Genomic DNA, 27,954 nt, shown 5'->3' with positions numbered 1-27,954 from the left:
ACAATGTACATTGTCGCTGGATGAATAAATTACTACTACTACTACTACTACTACTACTACTAACCATTTCCTCACCAACTCTCCACAGTTCTTGTTGCTTTACCATGTGGCACCCTGCTTGTCACTATCAATGCCACTTCCCTTTACACCAACACGCCCAGTACGCATGACTTTGCCACTACTAAACACTACCTTCCCCAATGCCTGACTCAATCTGAACCTACAGCCTCCTTGGTGGTCACCATATCAACTACATCCTCACACTGTATTTCTCTCAAGATATCATCTACAAAAAATTCATAGTACAGCAAAACGCACTCACATAACATCATCCTATCCCTGTAATATCCCATATCCCTGCAATAGATACAGATGCAACACATGTCCCATACATCCTCCCACTACAACCTCCTCCAGTTCTGTCAAAGTCCTTTTCTACCTCAGCAAAGGCAGGGTCACCTATGACCACATCCATATGATCTACGACCCTAGCTGTAACAACTGTTCTGCATTCTACATGGACATGACAACTACATGCTAGCTGTCTGCATGAATGGCCACCAACAAATTGTGACCAAGACAGAGCTGGATCACCCAGTTTCCAAGTACGCTGGCTGACATGACATGGTTCACTTTAATGACTGCTTCACAACCTGTACCATCTGGATTCCTCCCAACAACACCAGCTTTTCTGAACTGTGTGGGAGGGAACTCTCCCTGCAATATATCATTTGCCCCCGTAATTTCCTGGCCTTTACCTTCTCCAGTCCCTGTCCTTCAACAGCCCATACCCTTCCCTGCTCCTACTCCAGTACTAAACATGCATTCTGTCCTGCCAACAAACCTACATAGTCCTTCTCCCTACTCTACTTTTCTCCTCGCACCTATTCTGACCCCCCACCCCCCTTTTTTCAACTGCTCTTGCAGCACAGCCACCCAATGCAGCACCAAATAGCCCTATCTTGTCCCCATTCATGCTTGCAAGCTTCAGGAACCTCCACTACGTACCTCAGCTAGATTTCTGCTCACCACAAACACTGTCACAGTCAAATCATAGGTGTGTGTGTGTGTGTGTGTGTGTGTGTGTGTGTGGGTGTGTGAGAGAGAGAGAGAGAGAGAGAGAGAGAGAGTTGTACTTGTGTGAATGAGTATGTGTTTTCTACTTCTGATGAAGGGATTATTCCAAAAGCTGAATGTTTATCTGTCCTTTCCATATTGTTGTTATTCCATCCTGGACTTTCCAATGCTTGATTTAAACTTTTATCAGATATAAGCATTACCGATGTATAAATTCTTTGGAAAAGAGATTCATGTTAACATCCATCAGCACAAATTTTCAACTGCACACCAGTTTAGAAAACTAATAAGTAACCATTTCATACATTACATTTTTACAAATTAAATCAGAAAAAGCTGATCATAGTCATGCAAAATAGATGTCACAAAATGTAAAATCATCAATTCCAATATAATACATAGATGTACGGCTTGTATTGAAGAAATTTTTGACCCACTGAAATTTTTTTATCAATTTACTTGAATTTTTACAAGAAATTTGAGAGCACTGTTACACTGGTGTTTAGTGTGGTGACAATATTTCAAAAGTTTATTTTCATTCTTTCACACACACTATTCTTCAACATGTGAGTGGCCCAGTACATTAATTTGCCACTTACACTAACCAGGTTTTATTTACTTAAATACTTTGTTCAGTTATTTTTGTCTCAGTTAATTTCTCAGATTGACCACCAGCATCCACTAGTCTTTTGAATGAGCCATTTCTAGTTCTACTGATGACAGTCAACACTCGTTTTCTCATGCCTTAAAAAAAAAAAAAAGACATTAGTAGATATTGTATAAATATGCAGAAAATGTTTAAAAATACAGCACATAATATCCACTGTCCATCCACAGCTCAGTGTTATAAATATTAAATTGAAATTAAGTGGATGGAAATTACATTGAACACACAAATAATCTCAGAATCAAATCAAATTATTAATCTCAAAATCCTATACTTTTGATATTGTTGAAACTTCTTGTTAATATCTGTCAGGTACCGATGCCTATGTAAAAATAGCACTACCTGCAACAGGTTTTCTGCCAATGACAACAGAAAAGAAAAGTGCACGGACAGTATATGAGGAAGCAACATCTGCAGATACACTCTATGATGAAAAAATTACATCTGTGCAAGCGTGTAAAGCGTCACAGTCACCAGTGGCATTATCAGTAGCAGCAGTGGAAAAGGAAGTAACAGTAGCAGTAACAGCAGAAGTTTCACCAGCAACAGTAACTACAGTGCCTCTAAAAGGAGAAAAGAGAATTGCAGCAGGAGAAGCAGCATCAAGTGTTACAGGTAGACGGAAAACAGCACGTCCTCTCCGTCTAAATGATTTTTTAGTGGAAGGCAGCAAGATGAAGAAGCCCACGAGATAAGTAGTGTAACAAATTTCATAACACCTCACCAAAAGGTTCAATCTAAAATAAACAACAATTATGATCTTAAAATTTGCTATCTGAATGTTCAAGGACTAATAGATAAAGAATTTATTGTAAACAGCTTTGGACTAGTTAACAAATTTGATATTTTCTGTCTGAGTGAACACTGGATTACTGAGAGTGTACTTACAGTTGTCAAACTTGATAACTATAATGTCGCAAATAGTTACTGTAGAAAATTGCATATAAGAGGTGGTGTGGCAATATATATTAATCAGTCATTCAGCTGCTCCATTGTTATGTTGGACCTAGATTATTTATGTGAGGAACAGAACTTTGAAGCCACTGGTATAGTCATGGACAGTTTTAGTTAGTAATAGTATCCCTTTACAGGTCACCTAAGGGTATCATCAATGTATTTCTAGAAAAATTGGACATGCTATTAGATGTACTAAGAGGGACCAGATGGTTGCATTATGACATAGTAACTGGTGAAGACCTGAATGCAGATTTCGATATAACAACACATAAACGTACTGTGACTGAGTTGAAAAACCTTCTAAGACAGTGCAATTTGCGCTCAGTCAATAACAGGCCCATGAGAGATAAAGCATGTCTTGACAATATTTTTGTCAACTTTAAAACTACATAAGAATCATGTGATGTTACAGTGTTTCCATTTTCAGATCATGACTCCGTATCATTAAACTATACAAGTAGGTTCTGTATTGATAATAGTAATATTCCTAAGCCTGTCCCAAAAGTAATAATCACTAGACCTGTCACAGATGACAAAATTGTTCAGCTCTGTAAGTCACTTACTGAGAGAGACTGGTGTAACCAATGTCATGGTGGCACAAGTTATAGTCTTAGTGCTGATTTGTCAGGGAAACTATTATTTGAGAGATTTTTTAAAACATTTCTGACACAATTTAATGACAACATCCCCATAAAGAAATGCAAATTAACTGACAAAGGCTTTACAAACAGGACTACAAACAGACAAAATTCATGGTTCACTAAACAATTATCAAATATGAAAAACCATGTTATGGTGTTGCACAATCTATGTAGCAATCAGAAAACAGAACATGCCAGATTAGCCTATATAAAATGCAGGAATGAGTATAAAAAAAGCCATCGTGGAAGCCAAAAAAGCACATAATTTCAATACCATTGATAATTCCACAAATAAGTGCAAAGCTGCATGGAAATTAATAAATGGTGTTGCTAAAGATGTAAGAAGCAAAAAAATTAATATAAGTCCCCAAAAATTCAATGATTTCTTTATTAAATCTGTTGAAGATGTAGGAAATACTATAATCAAACCTGATATCAGTTCATCAGAGCTACTTTCTAAAAATGGTTGCAGAACACCAACAGACACAGGTACGTTTATGTTCTCCGAGGTCTCACCTAGTCATGTCCTAAGCATTGTAAAACGGTTGAATTCTTCAGACAGTGTAGGTATATATGACATATCCTGTAATTTACTAAAGAAAGTAATAGACTATATTGTGTACCCCTTAACATTCTGTATAAATAAATGCATATCTGATGGATATTTTCCCGAAGAACTCAAAGTGGCTAGGGTAGTTCCAATATATAAAAAGGGAGATATAGACCCACCTTCCAGTTACAGACCAATCTCCATAGTCCCAGCTTTTTCTAAAATACTGGAATGTGTAATTTACCAACAGCTATCTGTTTATTTTGAAAAATTAGGAATAAATAGTGAATCTCAATATGGTTTTAGGAAAAAGTTGTCTACTGTGGATGCTATAGAATTTGTAGTCAAATACTTACATCAAGTGTTTGAGGATAAGGGCTGTGCTCAACTCACATTTTGTGATCTAAGTAAAGCTTTTGACTGTGTAAAGCATAAGCCACTCCTAGAAAAACTGGAATTCTATGGCATTAGACATAACAGCCTTAAATTAATAAAATCATATCTTCAGAATCGTAATAAAGTTGTTTGTGTAGGGAAAGAAATGTCGAGTATAGAACAAGTCAAGGCAGGTGTTTCGCAGAGATCTGTGCTGGGCCCCTTTTTGTTCCTGATAATGATAAATGATTTGCCGTCATTTATCAAGTCCACCACTGTGTTGTATACAGATGATACAACATTTCTTCATGATAGTGATGATTTCAATAGCTTTAAAACTTGTGCAGCAAAAAGACAATTGATCAAGCATCCTATTGGTTCAAGGCAAATGGATTCCTGCTGAATGAAAACAAAACACAGCAGATGGTCTGTAGTCTTAGAGACAAGCTTCTGTCAGATAATCCAAGTTATGTCAAATTTTTGGGGGTATACATAGATGATAAATTACCTTGGGGTCAACATGTACAATATATTAGTGGTAAGTTGTCAAGAGTTATTTACCTGTTAAGGCGACTTATGGATTGCATTCCTGAAAAATATGTTAGAACATCCCATTTTTCATTCTTTCAAAGTATAATAACATATGGAATTATTTTGTGGGGGAACTCTAGCTGTGTACATGACATATTAATACTGCAAAAAAAAAGCTATTAGGATAATTACTGGTTCTGCATATAAGGCACACTGTAAACCATTGTTCTGTGAACAGAAAATCATGGCTTTTATAAACTTGTACATAGACTATGTTCTAATTTATGCGAAGAAGAAATTACCAGAAACAAAAACCAGAGAAAATGTACATAGCCACAATACAAGAAGGAATAGGTGCCTCTATATTCCTTACCACAGATTGTCAAAGTCCCTCAACAGCTATGAAATCATGGGGTACAAATTATTTAATAATCTTCCTCAATCTGTTCAAGAATTACCTGAACAATTATTCAAACAAACAATTCATGACTGGCTAGTCTTCCACCCATTCTATGATATAAGAGAATTTATCAACTGTAATATAATACTATTATGTTAACAACAAATCTGTTGTTTCTTTGAAACTATTAATTGTATTTTATTATGTATGTGACGTTGTCTATTGCTGTAATGGCCAAATGACAGTAAAATTATTATTATTATTATTATTCATTTCACACTCAGTTAATTTGATTCCACATAGATGAGCTTTGCAGAGTAACTTCATAACCAAATTAATTACTAAAATATCATCTATGAGAAGCTGACATTACAAAAGAGGTATTCACAATAACAATTTGATTAAAGATCTGCAGCAGTTGGTTTTTATTAACAATTAAATATTCATTTTACATGTTTAAAGAGCTTTCTTTCACTATTACATTTCTTCAAATAACAAACATGTTTAACTTTGGTACCATAACTTTTACATAAATCCTTAAAATGTTACGACAAATCACACAGATGTCCTTTCAGAGCAAATATTATATCTCTTACACAATCATATCTTGACATTTACATGTATCTGTTATCTCTTTAATTCTTTATTTACAACTTACTAACTGATAAAGCACATTCACAAAAATTAAATACTTCTTCACTATTTCTAATAATTATTCCACTAAATACAGTTCCTTGTATCAGATTATCACCAAATATTAACTCCCTGCTTTACTTTGTTCACAAATATTGCTTTCAAGGATAACAGTTCCCAATCACAAACAAAAGTATTATGATTTTTGGCCTGTGTGGATATGAAAGATCTTTATTGGTGGAAAAAGTTTTCATTTGGTCTTTGCACAGGATGCGTCAGAGTTATAATATGTACATTTATGTTTACAAATAATTTACAACAAGCACAATCGAAAAACAAAGTGTTTGTTTTCATTATTGTGGTATAATTGTTGCCTGCTACCGGCATGTCATGTGTTGTATGTAGTGTGCACTCTTTGTGATCTCATTGGTAACACAGCTACAGAGAGGCTGTCCAAGTTTGTGAGACCATTTTACTTTTTATCATACAGTTTGCTCAGAATGTGTTCATCATATTGCTTCAAAGTGGTGTGCTGTGGTGTGCATTTATGGCCCGGGGCAGTGGTTCCCCGTCGTAAGTCACATATTTCAGTGATTGTGCCCAACTTGCGCATTCAGGACCATGTCAACACGTGATCGAGGTCAAGATAAGTTAAAAATGTTTCCTGCTTTATTCCGAAACTTCTCGTTTGTAAAATGGCTGTTGTCCCACTAAGTCCTCGCACATGTTTTTCACTGTGAAACATGGTTACTCTGGTTTGCTTCACTTGTTAAGCATTCATTTAACTTCACAGTCCTTTTTGAGATGTGATCTTTCAACATAGTCCTTGTCTTACAATGGAATACATACAAGTGAATTTTACAATGTATGATTTTATAATATTTACAACCTTTTGCTCAAGGACAGCAACTTTTATTTTAAATGTCCATTATGAGCATATGGTATTTTTAAGTTTTGTATTCACATAGTTTTGCTTTACATAAAGACATTAGTCAATCCAATTTAAGTTTCATCTTTCAGCATTAACAGGACAATGTGTGTATGTAAGTTTCACATGATGTGCATAAACCTTCATTCATAGATCCTATCTGATGCGAGTGTCCGTCATTCCAGTTGTTGAAGAGAAGAAAACTTCATGGAACTCACTCACTCATTTAGTGTTTCTTACTTACTGGTAAATTCTGACCTTATAGTACCATATTACACAAGTCATCAACATCAACTGTTTGAAAATGCCAGCACTGATTGTCCTTCATTGTTTGTAATTTATGCATTTTTCACTACAGGATGTCACTCTTGTGTATCATGATGTGTATAAATATGTTGTTGTGTTAGTGAATAGCTGTAAGGCAATGTTTGGGTAGCTTGTCATCATGTGCAAATGCACCATGAACACATGTGCTTGGTGCTCTTATCAATACTGGTATTTATATCTGGTCTGGCCCCCTCGTGGTTTGGTAGTATGAGACTTCAATTTAACTTTTATAATGTCTGACATACTACAGCCTTTTCATATGCAACACATTCACACTATCACAATCAGACACATATTTTTATACTTATAGTTATTTATAGTATAGCGCAGCCCTTTTGCTTTCGTACCTAACACAAACCATTGTGTTCCTTATTTATCCAAGTATGTGTCCATGCAATGTTCACTGGAAGGAAACTTAATACTAACATAAAATTATGCACATAGTTGCTCAATGGCTACTAACACTTCACTTTTTCAATGTACACATATTCATTTTCCATTAGTAGGCAGATGTATTCATCAATCGTCTCATACAATAACACCGCAAATGTTTATAAGCCAGTTGTTGTTTTAATTTACCTTTTGCACCTGAAGACAAAAGTGTTGTTGTAGGCAGGGCACAATCTCATTATCTTTTGCAATTTATTCAGAACTTTACATCTATTCCATTCTTCGTTGAACATAGATGTCCTCCTTTCCTCCAGGAAAGTTCTCACATTCAAATTATTCTTGGGAACAAGAGCTGGCTGAAACGTGAAGTGGAAAGCTCTGAAATATTTAGCAAGTCATGGAATGTATATCAGAGAGACAGATTAGAGGGCATAGGAGGGGGATTGTTCATTGCAGTTGACAAAAATATTGCCTCTATTGAGATCAATATTGCATGCGACAGTGAAGTCATCTGGTTGCATATAACAGATGAACAGGTGTAAGTGAAACCAAGTTAATTGTTGGTTGTTTTTACTGGCCATATGATTCTGCTGTGACAGTTCTAGAGTCTTTGAAAGGAAGTCCGCAGTCAATGGCGAGGCAACTTTAACCTGTTGAGTATGGACTGGGATGCCTATGGATTCATTGTGGTGGTGGTGGTGGTGGGGGGTTTACAGACAAACAGCACATCTGAAATACTTTTGAACATATTTTCTGAAAACTGTCTTGAGCAACTAGCTCAGCAGCCGACATGCAATGGATATATCTTAGACCTTATACCTACAAATAGGCCGGACCTTATCGACAATGTCAGTACAGAAATGGGAATTAGCGATCATGATGTCATTATACCAACTATGATTATGAAAGTTAATAAATCAGTCAAGAAGGCTAGGAGAGTGTTTCTGCTAGATAGAGCAGGTAAGCAGTTATTAACATCTCACTTACACAATGAATTGGCATTGCTTATTTGCTGAAAGATGGATGTAAAGGAATTATGGGCAAAGTTTGAGCAGATTGTAAAGCCTGGTCTGGAGAGTTATGTGCCTAGTAAGTGGATAAAGGATTGAAAAGAACCACCATGGTTTAATAATCGGATTCACCAGATGCTGAGGAATCAGATGCTGGTGGACTTTCTGTTCAAAAGGGAACGCATAAACAATGACAAGCGAAGGTTAGTAGAGATTCCTGCATCTGTGAAAAGATCTATAAACGAAGAATAAAACTACTACCACTATCAAAACTTAGCAAAAGATCTGGCAGAGAACCTGAGAAAATTCTGGCTGTATGTAAAATTGCTAAGTGGGTCTAAGGCTTCCATTCAGTCCCCTGTTGACCAGCCTGGTGAGGCAGTAGTAGGTAGCAAAACGAAAGTCGAAATCGTTCACACAGGAGAATTGTATAAACATACCATTATTTGACTATCAGACAGATTTCTGTTTGGATGAGATAGTAATAAGCATACCTGGCACAGAGAAACAACCGAAAGATTTGAAATCAAATAAATCACCATGTCCAGAGAGAATCTCAGTTCGATTTTACACAGAGTACTCAACGGCATTGGCCCCTTACCTAGCTTGCGTCTGTCATGAATCTCTCACCTAGTACAAAGTTCCAAGTGACTGGAAAAAAGCACAAGTGACTCTAGTATACAAGAAAGGTAAAAGAATGGACCCACAAAATTACAGACCAATATTCCTAACATTGGTTTGCTGCAGAATCCTTGAACATATTCTTAGTTAAGACACAATAAACTTTCTTGAGACTGAGAAGCTTATGTCCATGAATCTGCATGGTTTTAGAAAGCATGACTCATCTGAAACTTAGCTTACCATTTTCTCAAGTGATATGCTGAGAACTATCGAGGTAGAGTACCAGGCAGATTACACATTTCTAGATTTCTGGCAAGCATTTGACATGGTAACCAATTGCAGGCTGTTAATGAAGGTGAGCATAATAAGTTCACAGATATGCGAGTGACTCAAAGACTTCTTAAATAATGGAGCCCAGTATGTTGTCATTGATGGCGATTGTTGATCAGAGTCAAGGGTATTATCAGGAGTGCTGCAGGGAAGTGTGATATGACTGCAGTTCTCTATATACATAAATGATTTGGTGGACAGGATGGGTAGAAATCTGTGGCTGTTTGCTGATGATGCCATGTTATACAGTAAGGTGTCAAAGTTGAGTGACTTTTGGGAAGATACAAGATGACTTAGACAAAATTTCCAGTTGGTGTGATGAATGACAGCTAGCCCTAAATGTGGAAAAATGTAATTTAATGCAGATGAGTACGAAGATCAAACCTGTAATGTTCAGATACAGTCTTACGAGTGACATACTTGACACAGTCAAGTCATTTAAATATCTCGGCTTAATGCAGCAAAGCGATATCAGGTGGAACGAGCATGTGAGAACTGTGGTAGGGAAGGCGAATGGTCGACTTTAGTTTATTGAGAGAATTTTAGGAAAGAGAGGTTCACCTGTAAAAGAGACAGCATACAGGACACTGGTGGAACCTATTCTTGAGTACTGCTCAAGTGTTTTGGATCCACACCAGGTTGAATTGAAAGAAGACATTGAAGCAATTCAGAGGCGGGCTGCTATATTTGTTGTTACCAGTATGTTCGAACAACATGTAAGTGTCACAGAGATGCTTTGGGAATTCAAATGTAATCCCTGTAAGTAAGGTAACATGCTTGTTGAGAAACACTATTGAGAAAATTTAGAGAAGTTGTATTTCAAGATGACTGCTGAATGATTATACGGTCACCAACATACATCGCATGACAGGACCATGTTGAAACAAAAAAATTGGACTAATAAAGAGGCATATACACAGTTGCTTTTCCTTTGTTCTATTTGCGAGTGGAAAAGGAAGGAAATGACAAGCAGTGGTACAGGGTACCCTATCCCATGTACTGTATGGTGGCTTGCACAATATCTATGTAGATGTAGGTGTAACTTGTATATAGTCACTCGTAAATGTATACGAGCTACACACAGTAATATAGTGTAGATAGTTTTTCATAGATAGCTTTTTTCTTAATTCATTCACTGTAAATATTCCTTCTCTCCTTTTAGTTTTAGCTTTAGAATGTAGACTCTTAATTTCTATAGTAGTTAAGTTGTATTATGAAGTTTATAAAATACAGTTTGGTTGATGTTCATTTGATAATTTGCTTTAGTCAGCCAGCTATGCAAAGCATTATGTTGTACTGTGCACATGCGCAGTGGCTGTTGAATTGTAAGCTAGCCACACAATGCGTGCTTAGTGTCTCCCTCTCTTCACTACATCATGTGTTTTGTGTTTCAGGCATATTACTACAGTGCATTTAGAGAATGCACAGATTATTAAAATAAATCTCACACTCAGCAATGGAAGTGTTTTCAGAGCCTTTTAAGACTCATGGACATTTAATCAAAATCTTAAATAACTGAAACTTACATTCTATTCGATTAACAAACATGAAATAAGTATGAGAAAATCTTTCCTTAATACTAAGCATAAAATTGTGATATACAGGTTCAAATGAACTGTGTCATCTTGTGTATGATATACTACTTTTTGGTTCTTTAACATATGTTAACTTTTCCTAGTGCCAAATTCTCACAAATCCTTATGTGGATAAGAGTCCTTTTATTACGCCAGGGCATCTCCCAAAAACATGGGGCATCTGACTATCAATTCCTGAAGCTCCACATTTTGGTCTTCAGTCTAACATGCAGACTCACTTACCTAGTTATAGGATCTATGTCCTCTAGTAGCTGTTTAACCTCTTGTATATTTAAAAAAGAATAACAGCTGGATAAAATAACTGAAGTGGATATTTGAGGTATGCTTTTATTTATTTTCATTGGTGTTTGTTTCAACAAAATCTACTGGGAATTTTTGGTCATTTCCCTTTTTCTATATCAATTTGAGTCTGATATTTTCTAAAGCTGTCCATACCAATAGGGCAATTTATCATCAATTTCTCAACCACTAGGAAAATACATTGTAAAGGAAAATTATCAATTTTAACAGGGATTAATGCTTGCAGTTCGATTCCTTTAGACTTGCTTCCTACTGCTATCTGTGATTTGCAGTTCTGAACTGGAAGTGTTGGTATGCAGCCTCACTTTTGCACTTCATCTAGTAATCCCTCAGATATCACGTTAGTCATGGTGCTGGTATCTAGATGCTTAGGTGCATTTAAGTTGAATATTTGGGCAGTAACTATTGCTTACACTGTTTCCTCACTTTCCCTTTCATGGTTAGTGGTATCTTCCTGGCACAATTCGTCTTTGATATCTCCATTCTGATCACATCTAATAAAACAGTTTTTCATTAGCTTTATGCCACCACCCCCTCTACTGATCATCGAACAGGGGCTTATTGAGACCTGTTTAAGTTTTCCTGGCTAATCATGGTATCGACCTCCTCATCTGAGGTGATGTCAACTAAGTGTATGTCATGGGTTTGGTTCTTCCAACTGGTGTCTTGTGCAACTCTTGATTCAAAACCTTGATGGCTTTGCCCTCTATTTGAAATGTAATTGGGGTTATGTTCACTATAATCAGCTGTTGGCGGGTTGTCTGATTCTCTCTTTGCATTTTGTACTTTCCAACTACCACAGTGGTTATTGCCATGAGTTGGCAGTGCACTGCGCATCTGCTGGCTGTACCCTCTATGATCAGTATAACACAATTGGTTAAAATTTTGCCCTTGATTGTTCTTGCAACATTGTTCATATTTTTGGCCTTTCCCATTGCCAAAGTGGTTCCTATTACCATTGTTACGAGGTGAGCACAGTTGCCAACTGTGTTGGTTATAGCCACCATTTCAACCTTGCTGTTCACTAAATCTTGGAGGCTCAACCTATGCATTGACATTTTGTGTTTGCACTGGCCCTTCCTCATTAATATGCTGAATGGAATCAATTACTGATAGAAATACTTTATGTCATGCTCTGGAACGGTAATTAATTTTTCATGGTTGTGGGCTGGCAGATGGCTTTTCAAAATCTTTAACATGTGCACATGCGAGATCTCATTCTTCCAGTATAGAGTGTTATTCAAATACCACCTCCCCCCCATGTGTGTTATTGAATAGAGATGGATTAAAACCTTCAAAGCGCAACCTCTCCTGTACCATGGGAGACAAAAATTTATCCAAAAATTCTCTCTTAAACTGTTCATAAGTGTGGTATCTTTATGCCATGTCCATGGCCCATAGCAAGACATCGCCTGGTGTGTCTCTTTCCTATTTCTATGCAATACATTATGAAAGGCCATTATGGACACCATCAGGTTCACTCCTTTGCTTCCAATGAAGGAACAGGGAGTTATCTATGTAGTAAAAACCTCAGTCACCTAATAGAGTGGAACGACATGCAGCAGTCTTTGTTGGTGGTGTGGCATTGTTTTGGTACACGGGATTATATTTTGAGTATGGCTGCATGACAGGTACAGTAGTTAGCGCCATCTGCTGCATATTGTAACTTCTGTCTACTTCATCTGACGGGGTTGTGACAAACTGCACATAAGTACTAGGATTATCTGTCCAGTCTAATGGAACTTGACTGCTTGGCATCAGACATTCTTTTATTACTTCTGCAACACTGATTGGGCTACTCCACAACTTTTCCTCCCCTGCTTTAATGCCCAAATCTGTCCTAGCCAATAGTTCGTTCTCTTTTTCCTTCATTGTCTCCTTGACTACTTCCTGAACTACCTTTTGCACCTTGGTCAAGCATACCTGCTTCAGCCCTATTCTTTAATTCTTTTACATCTTTTTCAATTCTTTCATGCTCTTTTTGCACAAACTGTGTGTTCAAATTTAAATAATTTAGTTGCAATGACAATTCATGTAGTTCATCTGGTAAACCTTTACATACTGACTGCAACTTGCTTACAACACCTGTCAGAGTGTCCAAATTCTTATATATTTGTGATTATTCCTGTTGAATTTAAGTTTGCACATCACTCAAGCCTGTCATTCTCACCATGGGAGAAAATGCTTCCCAGCAAAAATTGAGAAAACATTTCCTCTACCATAATTGTGGTAGCATCACAGATTACAACATTGCTGTCACTGTGGCCATAGCATTTAAAGGCTATAGCTGGCCACCATCATAGTGATTGACATTTCCAACTTCACTGTCATTTGCTGTTATGTTGTTGTCGGAAACATCTTGTGTCTGCATATTCATTAATGGATCGTCAACAATGGACCTATCTGATGTACTCATTTCTGCCACTCTCAATAAAATAATTAGATAACTGAAAATTGAGGAATAAAACATCCTTTTTTAAACAATGATGATACCATTTCACAACCTAATCTGTAGTGCGTTAGTTGCATATACAGCCACTTAACATCAAAATAATTTCTTAACATAAATATCTACCTTTTTGAAAATAATGCTTCAAATTGGGATGTAAAGAGGAAAAGGTGCTATGACTATTCTTGAAAGAGGCACTAATAAGTGCAGTCATGCAAATAGTGTGTTGAAAATTTTCCTACCTTCAAGTCATTCTCTTCAGTCTTCTTGATATTAATTCTCCAGTTAATCCTATTTGGTTTATGCATACCATATATCTGCTTCTCCTCCATTGTGATGAAAACAATATTCCAATCATAAAATGCAAAAAAGACATTGATAATTAATATAATGAAAGATTACAAAACATACAATTATATAACATTTAAATAATAATTATGTACTTTCTCTCCATGTCACCATCCAAGGAGCGTTCACCACTGCATAAACATACAATTAATTTTGGCACCAGAGAAAGGTATGATGGCAGTACACTACTCAGCAGCACTTGTTGATTGGCAAAGTTTTTTCTTTTACACAAACACCATGCTGGACATGTCGATAGGTACTGCTTTTAACTTTCTGCAACATAAATTTGAACTTATTAGTCTTGAAAGTTCTCTTCCTACTGATGACAAGTACATCTTCTCTCTCATAGTATGACAATGCCAATGATGAAATGGCAGTGGTGTTCTTGAGGATTATTCCCGTGCATCTGAAGATTTCCTGCAATGGTTCATGGTGCACATTGGGGGGAAACAGATGTATTTGAAGCTCATAGAAATAAAATACTTTTCTTTCATTAGTTATCCACTTCGTAATTGTTAGACACATGGAAAACAAAAATATGTCCATACACCACAGCAGGTGGGAGCAGAAGAGCTATGTTACAAGCATTAAAAAAAGAAAGGTGGTTTAAAATATCTAAGGGTGTATCATTTTAAATTTTTCTTCTGCCCTCTCAAATTCCAGTGTAATACAAATAAACATATCTTTGGCACATTAAATTGGCACCCAAATGAATTAACACATCTCATTTGTCTATGCAGATAAACCTTATACGTACCTACACAAATCAATAATTTACTAGTCATTTGCTTATGAGCTACATTACTGCAACCCTCAAAATTGCTGAACATTTTACAGAACATAATACATATCCACTAAACAGTGCCATCACTTTCAAACCTAAATTATATACCTTATTTAATTTGCTGTTTGTTGCCATTTTCAAAAATTCCTGCTTTAATTAAAAATGTGAAGTTAATCATAGTTCCATTTACTTTATTAACTTTTTTCATTTCCAACCTGTCACACACTTTGTCTCAGCTTTGCTTATACTGGTCCTAAATAGTTGCACTTATTAATCTTTTTATGCATTACCAGATTTTGAGCTACCTCTTCACCTGGCATTCAACAGTAATGTCATTAACTGTGTCAACATTTGAATTTATGTTTTCTTTACCTACCTTCACATTCTTTAGATGATCATTATCTATTTTCTCTAGCTTGGAAATCAATATAATTTTATTTTCATTAGAAGATGTTTGCATTATTATTTATTTATTAATGGCCTGACAGAAATGAACAATGATTTACATCTGCTTATTACAATATTATCTGCAATTTCATTTCCTCTGGACACATGATCATTACTGAAAGATACTAATCTTGATTACAAATGTTCATTTACCTTTTGACTTTTTCTTTTGAAATAAGTCATTGCTGAATCTATCTAATTGTTAAAAACACACTTAATCCTATTCATTTTCTGATCCAATTCAATTTTCAAATCATGAATGCCATTGTTCAAATCTGATTTTAAATTACTAACATCTCTGCTAATCTGGTATAATTTCGAATTTACACTACTTATGGGACTACAATTTTTGTCCAATTTTACATTTGAAACAATGATTACACTACTATTTTTATGCAATAATGAATTCACTTCAGTACTATTTTTGCCCAATTTCTGACTGATTTCACGACTACTTTCTTTCATTACTAATCTCAACTGCATTAGTAATTGACAGATTTTGAGTAATAACTGATTGCAATCCTTGTCCAAAGATTCCTTGATGTTCCCTGTCTGATTTCTGATAGACTTTGCTTTCTTAGGTTAAAGTTCACTTTTCACTACGACATTATTTTGATTAGAAATTTTTAGTCTGTCCCCCCCTACTGTCAGATATCAACTCCTGTGTCACTCATTTTGCCAATAGTTATTAAACATTGAGCAAAATAAACGCTTTTACCTTAAATTTTTTTCCAGTTGCTCCCACTGTTGCTTTGTCTTGTACATCATAAACAGTCATTTACATCCAGGAATCTTCCCATTGGTTGATATTCTCCAAACATGGTTGTGGTATTTACAGCTTTCCATATCTAGGTCCACTCCATCCTAATATAATCACTAAACTAATCACTAGTATACTTGCAATCCATTTATTCGAGAGTTCTTTTGCAATGACAGCGTTTCATTACTCTTCATCCGCAAAGGGCGCCAAATGTAATTTACGGATGTGATGTGTTTGCTTGTTAAACTTGCAGAATTTATTCTTTTACCTTTCTTCTACTTGACAATTATAAGGAGTTTTAAACAGTTACAAAATGATGATACACAATCCAATTAAGATTAACTTTCACTTTAGTCACGTCCATAAAAACTTTAGATGATCAGCCTGTTTGTCATGAACAACTTCAACTTAACATCACAGGTCAGTAAGCTAAGTAGACTATTACTTGTCTAGTGAACATCAGAACTTAGATTTCCATTCATGATGACTAGACAGCAACTGACTGAAGCTACGTATGCAATGCCTATTTACAGACGTTCATATTACAGAAACTACAAAATGATACAAAGTAAGACTATTGCATTTTGATATTAACATAAAAGATGGAAAAAGATACAATAGGCAGTGAAGTAAATTTGTTAATTGAAAAGCTGTAAAATTAGAAAATGGCAAAATAACAAGTGCTTATAGAGATATGTTCTAGTGTGCACAGGGATTCCCAAGTTCATCAAGAATATTCTAGAAAGTAAAATTTTCTAATTGGAATAACTAACAAACTAACATGTTATTTTAGTACAAGTATACATTTTTAGAAAGAGAAAAACTGGGGCTACAAAATTATAATTTTTGAAAGAATTACATCTTGATTGGTACCTTCTGAACATGAAAATTTTGAATACAAACTATTTTTGAAATATCAAGTTTTTGGACAAAGTAAAATATTTGTTTCAAATAGGAAAATGATGGCAATTTAATAAATTATGTCAGTCTTAAAACAAATTATTTTAGCTGGTTTGAATTTAGACATGCTTGAAACTTATGGGTATCATAAATTGTGATAAATTGTGAATATTCCTTTAGACAAAATGATTTATGTGTATGAAGTTAATATTCTCTTATCATGAGCAATAAGTAAATTATGTCATGAATAATGAAGTTCAGTGAAATATGGTATGAAAAAGCTATTTTTAATTTTTATACGCGAAGTTCATTACATGTCTGCTGGAAAATACAACAAAACAAAACAAAATTATTTAAGCAGCACAGTTGTAGCAAGTAGAGCTACACATGTCCATGTCTCAAACAGTAAAAAATGGGGCTTAATCTGTAGCTCTTAGAACTAACTGAACAAATGAAAGGTGTAGTGCAGTATTAAGGTAAAAGATGAGCCTCTTAAGTATTACAGAGCCAGAGAGATCTGGAATAAATATGAGTGGAGTGCAAGTAGTGAAATTTAATTCCATATTTTATGCATTTTAATAAATAAAGAATAAACTTCTCCTTTAAGATCTTCAGAATTATTTTTAAATGAACACACCACCATTTGACCGTACTGTTGTTTATTTAATTATCAGGACGTCAAGCCTAATATTGATGTGCTGCAATATATGTTAATGACATAAACTTGATCACTTGAAAATGGATAAAACTGGGTCTTAATTAAATACACAACAGTACAGTCAAATGGCATTGTGTTCAATTAAAAAATATTCTATAACTGTTGTTCAGCAACATCAAAAACTGTTTCTTGAGAATTAGTTTCTTTCTTCAGTGTTACAAAATAAGGTTTTTTAAAACTTATCCTTCTTTACAGTTAACATAAAATATAACAGTTGCTAATATTTTGTGTCTACTGTAAATGAGTTTATAGTAACATCAAAGCACTTGCTTGCATTCATTCAGAAACATACAGTAATATATTACTATTCATTTTCCAAATGTGCAGGAGTTTTTCTCCGAGGAAGCTGTGATGATGAAAGTGAGAATTTTTCCAGTCACTATGTAGATGTAGTGTTGCTGACAAAGCAGTATCATAGACATATCTGGTTATTAAAAGCTAATAAAGCTCAGGTTTAGCTCATGCTTTTACGATTAATATGCTACTTTATTTTAGGACCTTTGTTGATTTTCAAACTCATACAACTGTATACTGATAAAATTTCATGAGTGAGAAGAAAAGTAAAATAATATGATACCATACAATACAGTCTGTCAAGGCCAGTTTTGTGTCCTTGGTGACTTTTGTTCTATGGGTATTAGGCCATGGTCCGAGCTGTATTTCTGTCTAACATTTTTCCTTCCAATGCAGCAGACATCATCAGGCCATATAACAATGCAGAAAGCAATGCTCAACAAAGCTCAGCAAGCTTAACTGTTTATACATATATCCAGGCAATGGTCAGTTTGTGATGTCATCAGATCACTGTCTAAGATTTTCAACCCTAAAACACTAATCTAAGATTTTCAAGTTGCACCAAAAAGTGCTACTGAGCTTTTAGTAGGGAAGACTTGGTACTGTTTGCTTTATTTAGCATTAAGGGCCATAACTTGTTTACTTAACTTGGATCTTGATAAAAGCATAGTATTGGAGAAAGGAATTTGATGGTTCCCTGGCCCAGTTGCATGATGTGTCACTGCCAACTTATCTGTGTTGCCCATGTGATAACTGCCTGTATGTTCCTTATGATGGGTGCTAGTGCTTCTTTTTTAGTTCTTAAGCACGCTTGACCACACGTGCAAAGGATTTTGTATACTACTGCTGTGTGAGCATTAGGTGTAGGTGCTCTGCAGTATTAAATGTTCATGCATCTTCCTCACTGGTTTAAACACCATATCAATACTGAGCCTTCCAAGTACTCTGCTGATGCTACATGTGACAGTTTTTAGAAAAGGGAGGAAAACTTTCAATTTAATCCCCCCCCCCCCCCTCCCCCAGTGGCAGATACAGAAAAACCTCAAGCTAAAGCTTTCTTGAGCTACCTTTACTTTTACCATAATAAAAAATACTGAAGTTGCATGCGAAATATAAGAAAGTTTTATTTAAACTGATTATACACATATACAAGACAATGCCATATTATAACATAAAAAGTTACAATAGTGGTTCTCTTCCTTAAATGATGAATTCTATGTGTCTATTCTTCATGGTAAATTGGTTTATTACATCAATAGGACAATCGATGTCAGTGTGAGTGTTCAACAGAGCTGAGCCGTTAAGTCGATCCCTATGTGCCAGACAGAAATGTATAAAATATGAAGGTGTGGAAGCGCATGCTACATAAACACAACTACTTGATAACTCAAATCAGTTGAATCGACTGATGAAAGAAATGAAAAAAAGAGCATGTGAGCTGAATGGCAGGGGTGGCAACATGGGTGGCCCTGCAAGGGAAGGGCACATGGCCTGTGCACCCTGCTCTCCCCCCCCCCCCCCCCCCCCAATAAGTATCAGCCACTGGTCCTCCCTCCCCCCCCTCCCCTCCCCCACCCCCTCAAATTTGAAACTACAGCTCTTTTAGGGTGTAGTGTCATATTTATCTGTGTCTGAGTACCATTTCTTCTCAAGCCAGTTCTTGAAACATCAAACTGATACTCCAAGTAATGCAGTGCACTGAATCTTATAACCCTATTCACTTGTGTTTTGATTACTCCTCTTCTGGAATTTCTATGAAAGTATCTACCAGTGTGAGTGGACTTTCTGTAAACTTTATTCCCTGAAGATAAGTCAAGTTTCCTAAGTACCCAAACATTCAAGAAAGGAATTTGACCTTCTTTCTCTTTTTCCATAGGAAAATTTATGTTATAATTAGTGTCATACAGAAAATTTGGGTGTTACTTTTATTCAGTACATCACATAATAAAAGTATCATAAATGTACCAAAACCAACTTGAGGGTTCACAAAATTATTTATTCTAAAAATAAATTAATCAAAACAAGTGTTTTGAGAGAGAGAGAGAGAGAGATGCTTAATATACAATTATGCCCATATTACAAAGATCATACATCTTTCAGAATATGTTTTAATGTAACAGTCATTATGATAATATAGACAATGAAGAATACAATTTTCATATTTGTGCAAAAGGCATCTCAACAAAATATTAAGCACCACAGGTACTGTTTTCACACAGCACAATTCTGCTAATACCAGCTACGTATCTGTATTTTTGTTTACAATAATAATAACGATGATGAATCCTCGGTACATATGTCAGGAGTGGCTATGTAACAATAGTCAGCAATATTTGAAGAGAAACTTCTTTTAATTACAACAGGATCAGAAACTTTTACAGAAAAACACATTATAATACAACATTGTAGCCTAAATTGTTGTTAGATCTGTGACGATGCTAAAGTGTACTTGTTTTTGGAGCCGCTGGAGGACATTGGCTCCAAGTTGTTTACTGTTGTCAGTCTCTTGCAAACAATAATAGCAAGTCAACAAATAAGAATGTTCCATTGCTTTACATGGCTCATGAGACACGTTATTTGACATTTTTACAGGAGATATGGATGTGTTTGGTTTATGACTGACCCCTAAAATACCTGGGTAGTGGAAAAAATGCAAACAGTTATTTGTCAAAGAATTAACAACACACAGCAGTTCTTAAAGCTGTTGAAAAATTTAAAAAATTGACAGATCTCCAAACATGTTTTTATATTTAATGGTTGCTAAAGTCCAAAAAAGTAACATAGTTTATCATAAAGCTTTTAATCAATGGTAATTTACTTTTTAAATACCCCATTATAATTTGCACTGCAATTACTTTTGATAGAGATACATGAGATGTGTATTGTGTACGGAGTGACTAAATATGGTAAGAAAAGTGTTGAAGTATTCACACACAATACACAGACATGTCCTAACCGCAGCACTCTGTTAAACAAATTAGTCTAAATACTGTCACATAACGACACACTGAAGTGATTACGTCTAATGTGCTGGCTAAGATTGCTTTTTCGATGACTTCTTTTAGAGCAATATGGACAGCAAAACTGAGGTTCTACACCACATTCATATCTAACATGTCGCTGTAGTGAGCCTTTTATAGAGTACTGTTTACCACATGTGCTGCAAATGTACTGCTTCATTCCTTGAAGCATTTTGTTCCTGCCAAATTCAGGTACCATAGCTGGTATCCCAGATGTTGGATGATTTGTGGACGTCACCTGAGATGGCATGGCATTTACAGTCCATGAAGCACTAACAACTGTAATCAAGAAAAAAGACAAATTTATACTCAACTATAAAGTCTAAAACCCACAGGTTGTTTTGTTTTTCAAATATTTAGGCACATAAGTAGGCCTCCTGCTCTGAAGTATTTCCCATTCAATCACTTTTATTTTGATTCAAATCCATGGATTAAATACCAATGTTGTTCAAAGTTCTTGGATAATATTCTCTGGAGTTGTGTGAAGTCACACATCAAAATAAGCACTAAATATGATTTCAACTATGAAATGGCAATATAGAAAATTGTTGAATAGTGCAAGTATCCCCTGGAACCAGAAAATCAAATTAGTGTGCCTGCAGTGTTAGCAGATGAATACAGAAAAGAGGCATTCAAACAATGGAAAATATGGGACAGTGGAAAAAGAGGTAGATCCCTGATCATGGCAATGCTGAGAAATAATTTGTTGATATGTCTTAAGCTTATATCAGCACTGTTGTATATGATCTGTACAATAAATTAAAAAGTAGCCTTTTAATACATAAATGTAAATTTAATAGTGAGATTAAAGCATACACATAAATCATTACATCCCAAATTTTTGTTATGATTTTATGCTTAGCCTACACCACATCACATCTTGTGAAACAACAATACCGAAACTAGCAATATTATGAAAAGGATAGTTGCTACTCGCTATACAGTGGAGATGCTGGTTTGCAGATAGCCACAACAAAAAGACTGTCATAAAATAAGCTTTTGGCAAAACACACACGCACACACACAGAGATTTAGAAGTATTTCAGAGATGGCGTCAAGTTCGAATAGTCAGTCACAATACTCAATAAATAAAAGTAAAATTTGTGTAAATAAGTGTTGTAAATGTAACTCATATATTGACAAGTGTAACATATATAGTGGAAATATGTGTTTAGCATGCTTTATAACATGGAAAAGACACGTGAGGAAACAGGCAAATTAGACAGCATAGCAACAACATCTTACCGGCAAAGTACAATTTCACCTCAAAAAGTCTCAGGACACTGTTATTGTGGAAAGCGTGTGTGCAAGGGAATAATGTGTATCAAATGAAAAACTGTGTTTCATTCCACCTGTGTAAATGTGAATTCAAAACAAAAACTTGGTTATGTATGGAAGGCGAATTAGGATTAAATTTGAATAAGAAAGAGTGTTCTTATGAAGTTATTAATGTGCTCATCAATGAAGTGAAAGAACTAAAAAGTCAACTTGATGTTCCTCCTTGACAGAAGTGACAAAATGAGAGTGAAATTTGAAGAGAGAAAAAATATGTTGCTACATCATGTAAAGATCAATGTTGTGTTAAAGAAACTGTAGCGATAACAAAGCAATATATGGTGGCTAAAAAGACATTTAAAACAGTGAGAGGCATTTCAAAAGATTGTTCATCAATTAGAAGGACAAGCGACAGGTTTTAAGTTCTTCAAACAGAAGATGAAAATAATATTTCTGCAACTAGGCCTAATGTGAACAGTTTAGTGTTACAGAAGGGGCCACAAAGCAAACAAACAGTGGTAGGCCTAAAAAATTCATCCTCCCAAAATAACACACAAGAAAAGGCTGTAGGTTTAAGTACTGACAAATCCAGTTTATTAATGACCAAAAAGAGGGTAGACAAGAACATCGTCATAAAAGTATCTAAAATTGAGACTGATAATTACGAATCAGTATTGAAATTATGTGACAGTAACACTGTAGACAGAAGTGTAAAAATTAATTATGAAAGCAGGAACACTGTGAAATGTAATGTTAATGGATCAAAAAAGATTCTACTGTTGTCAGATGGTCAAGGCAGACATTGTGCTTCAATTTTAACGGAAACTCTAGAGTCACAGTTCAGTGTGTCTGCAATGATCAAACCAAATGCATTGTTTGGGAATTTGATCAAGGATATAGAAAAGTTAACAAAAGACTTTAGCTTAGATGAAGTAATTGTAATTCTTTCAGGCTCAAATGACTGTGATAAAAACAGTAACCATCTTATGATTACCACAAAACTACCAATACCAGAAATGTGATGTGTACAATTCCCTATCATTATGATAAACCAGAAAACAACCTAGTAATCTATACACTAAATAGTGCAGTAATGGACTTGGAAGGTGTATACTTCAATGTCAGTGGCTTGCATGTGAATGCTATATTGCACAGAGGGCACTTCGTACATCATGGTACTAACTTAAATACAAGAGGAAAAAGCAAACTATGTGCAAGCATTGACATATTAATAAGGTCCTACTGGAAGGTAAAACATACCTTAAAATAATTTCATCTACATAAAGTAGTGAAGACATTAGAGAATTAGGCCTAACAGTACCAGTAATAGTAAGTAGTAGGATAATAATCTGTGGAGGTTTCAATTTGAATTTTCAGTTGTCCACTATCTATAACTCATATGTAAATAATTTATTAAATTCTGTTGGTCTTTATATTACAACCACTGAAATAATAAGACCACATTATAAAGGTACAGGTACCTGTATTGACAATATAGTTGTATCAAATGAGTTAATGCATCTCAAGTTAGAGGTAATTAAGACCTGGGTATCTGACCACTGGCCACTATTTCTTAGATCAGATATAACAAGAAATTAAAAGTGCACATGGCAGGAAAGTATGTGTGGATAATTATGAAAATCTAAATATGTTTAAGTATCATATTGATAAAAGTAATTGGTTGCAGGTTTATCAAGGCCATATAATAGATAAAAAGGTGGAAGATCTCATATCTACTCTTTCTGTATATGCTAAGATGTCCTTTCCCATTATTTTACTAAATAATAAAAAGGCACTTAGAGTAAATAAGGTTAAGGATGGCAAGGTGTTGATGATCACGAGGGAGTGTGATCAATATTATGACTGGTATAGAAGTACAGGTTCTCAAGTAATTAAAAACATGGTCAAAGTGAAAAATAAAAGCTTAAGACAGACCTTAAAGGAAGCTAGGTGTACAAAAAAAATGAAGATATAATACTAACTTCTGAAAATAAGACACATGAAATGTGGAAGATCATTAATAGTCAGTGCAACAGGGAAATGACTTCACAGGCTGAAAGCAGTAATCTGAATGCTGCACAGTTAAATACATTCTTCACTGAGAAGGTGCAAGAAATAATAAAGGTGATTGGCACTTCCAATATATCCACTGTCCATAATTACTACCTGAGAAACACCACAAATCCTGAAAGTACATTTAGCTTTAGACTGGTCAAGTTACAGGATGTTACTAATATACTGAAGAAAACGAAGAACACTTTTAGTAATGATGTTTATGGTTTAAGTTCAGCCATGTTAAGGTATGATTCAGTTCAACTGCCAGAATTGATAACACATGTAGTAAATACATGTATATTGGAGGCTCAGTTCCCAAAGGCACTAAAGTTTGTTAAAATCACTCAAATACATAAAAAAGGCAGCCTCTCAAGATGTAATAGCTTTATGCCTGTTTCAATTGTGTCAATCTTGTCTAAAGTGATAGAAGCTACACTAAATAATCAAATAGTAAAATATTTGAAGAAAACAAAATCTTCACTGATAGTCAATTTGGCTTCAGATTAGGGTTAGAACTATTAAATCTGCCTTATCAGTTTTAACACAGTGAGTGAAGCAACTAGAAACCAAGCTAGTGGTTCAGAATAAACTCTTTGATTTATCAAAAGTTTTCGACACTGTGTCTCATGGAATCTTATTGAACAAACTGCAATTCTATGGCTTTACAGGAAGTGCTCTGGAACTGATAAAATCTTATCAAAGTGATAAAGTGCAAAGGTGGTTTTTAATAGTGCAGAATCAGATTACTTACCCTGTATGTATGGGTGTTACACAAGGTTCTATACTTGGCCCAATTCTATTTATTATTTACATAAATGACTTACCATGTAACATAGTTGGGCCATCAACAAGAACTTACTTATTTGCAGTTGATCCCCACAGCACAGAAGGTGAAATATGAAGCACACCAGTGCACTGTCAAAGGCGAAAATTGGTGTAATGCTAATTCCATTTGTGTCAACTGAAAAAATACAAGACCTGTGTGTATCGTGGAATAATAACACTGAATTTGGGCGGAGCTCAAATGCTATTAATTTCCTTGGAATCTCAGTTGATTCAAAATTATCCTGGGGTAGCCATATAGAAAAAGTGGGAAGCAAAGGAATATTTGCTCCAAGGAAGCTTCATCTTGTCTTTATCTAAACATGCCAGTACTTAAAGTGGTTTACTTAGCTTTAATACACAGTCACATTTCCTATGGCACAGTACTATTGGGACATCAAAGCAAGGCAGCTAATGTCTTCACACTACAAAAGAAGGCAATAAGACTGATATGTAGCTTGGCACCCAAAGCTCACTATAGGCCAACCTTTAAAAAATTACAGATTATTACCCTACCATCAATATTTATACTACAGTGCATAATGCATATTAAGGAAAACTATTCCAGTTATCAACAGTATGACATGCGACATAATTATAACACAAGAAACAAGCAGGACATAGTTTATTTCCAATGAAACAATAAAAAAACACAAAAGCACTTCCTATACAAGCCCATAAAATTTTTTAATGCCATACCCCAACATATCAGGGATCTTCCAATTCAGCAATTCAAAAAAAATTCTTCTTGAGCTCAGCATTTATGAAACTGATCAATTTTTATGAGAGGCGAAGAATATGGCATGACTACACTTTATGTGATCAGTTTGTATAGGCTTCTATATCTGCATAAGTCTGTAATTGGTTAAATTTACTATGCAATATCAATTTGTACCAGAAGTTTCTCTGTTTTGTACTTTTGTGAAGGTACTATAATTATTTGTGTAGTATTTATATTGTGTAATATTTTTCTTGTTTTTGTCATTATTTGTGTAACATTTATACAGTGTAATATTGACTTTCGTAATGCCTCAGATGATCTCTGACGTCTCTACAACAATAAAAATCAATCAATCATGACCACAGTCTCTGGCAGCTGAAGCCCGACAGAAGTTGTGTGTGTGTGTGTGTGTGTGTGTGTGTGTGTGTTTTAAACAGTTCTTCAAATTACTACAGCACATTTTAACACATAATGAGCTTAAGCAAAATATAAGTTCCTGAAATTATCATGTGATATACAATTTCTTAGTATTTGTATACATAAAGAAACTCTACACAAAATGACTTGGTACTAGGATGGAGCATGTCTTTCTGTAACAGTGTTGTATCTGTCTATTGCACACCATTTATGTGCCTTATGTGGTAGCTATGTACAGACTCATTATGGGAGATGCACAGATTGTTTCTGGTTAATTTTTCTTCTATAATAATTATGTTGTCTAATGTGTAAATAAGTGGAAGAGGTAATATTTTATTTTTTTCTAAATACCAGTACTACTTTGCATGCTGCTCTCTAGTCCACTGAATTACTCTAATAATCTTTTTCTGTAATCCAAAAGATTTCAAAACTTCTCCACAGTTTCCCCAAAATAGCACACCATAAGTCAATACAAAGCGAGTGTAAGCAAAATATATGCTCCTAAATTTCCTTGTATTTGCATAAATATAGACCTTCTACACAAAACAATAATGAAGGTAATAATTCTCACAAAAAAATCTCTAATGCAACAAGACTCTAATAACTAAATTTCTCATTTTCCCACATTTCTTTTGATCAGGAATTGGGGAGGGGTGGGGGGGGGGGGGGGAGGGGGGGGATGAAAAAAATAGTTAAAAAATAAAAAAATAAAAAATTTTTTTGTTTAAGAATCTTTTGCCACTATTTTAGTAGTAGATGCATGGCAGTTTTCACAACAACATTTAAAAACCTGCTTCATTTAATTGCTCAAAAGTTAGAAACATTTAGAGAACAGCACATGATAATATAGTCTGATGCAAATATTCCATGTTAGTTGTACTCTCCGACAGACATGTCTATATGCTCACTATGTTCTCAATGCTGTGGAAACAGTAATGCATTTTTGTTCTTGGAGGCAATCTGCCTACAGCTGTTCATTCTTGTGAGAGATTATCAGCCGCCTTGATGTAGTACCACACTATCAAACATGTAATAATGACAAGGTGGAAAATCTGGATCATTATACAAAGGAACTTTTTTCTTCTATTCATTATGTTGCGCTGCATTATATAGGCCACGAAGCACTCTGTGACATGTAGTGACAGTAAATGCTTTTGTGTTTGGTCTATGACTGATCTCCACAATATCTTGCTAATGACAAATACAAGCATCCAGTCATTCCTCAATGAATCAAAGTTACACAAGTAGTATGTAAAATCTGTCAGACATTCAGAACACTAAAAGTACTGGTTAACTGACTTCAAAAATTGACATGATTTATGCCATGATTTTATCACAAAAATACACTTTCACAAGATAATATGTGCATAAATTATTCTGGAAAGATGTTCTGTGAGCCAGCTACTTCTGTCAGGTGTCGAGTGAACATACATTTGGTTTCTGTTAATGGAAGTGATACATGAGGCTTTGTAAGGCATGGCCATATATCTCAATGGGAATGGCAAAGGGAAATTGACCTGTTTGGCAGCAGAATCTTTAAGGGGGGGGGGGGGGGGGCACTGATACACATTGGCATATCCATGTAGTCACTGATGTGAGGCAGAACCTTTTC

Source organism: Schistocerca americana, chromosome 3 (genome assembly GCF_021461395.2).
Source record: "Schistocerca americana isolate TAMUIC-IGC-003095 chromosome 3, iqSchAmer2.1, whole genome shotgun sequence".
Taxonomy (NCBI): domain Eukaryota; kingdom Metazoa; phylum Arthropoda; class Insecta; order Orthoptera; family Acrididae; genus Schistocerca; species Schistocerca americana.
Note: the sequence above shows the minus strand (reverse complement) of the source record.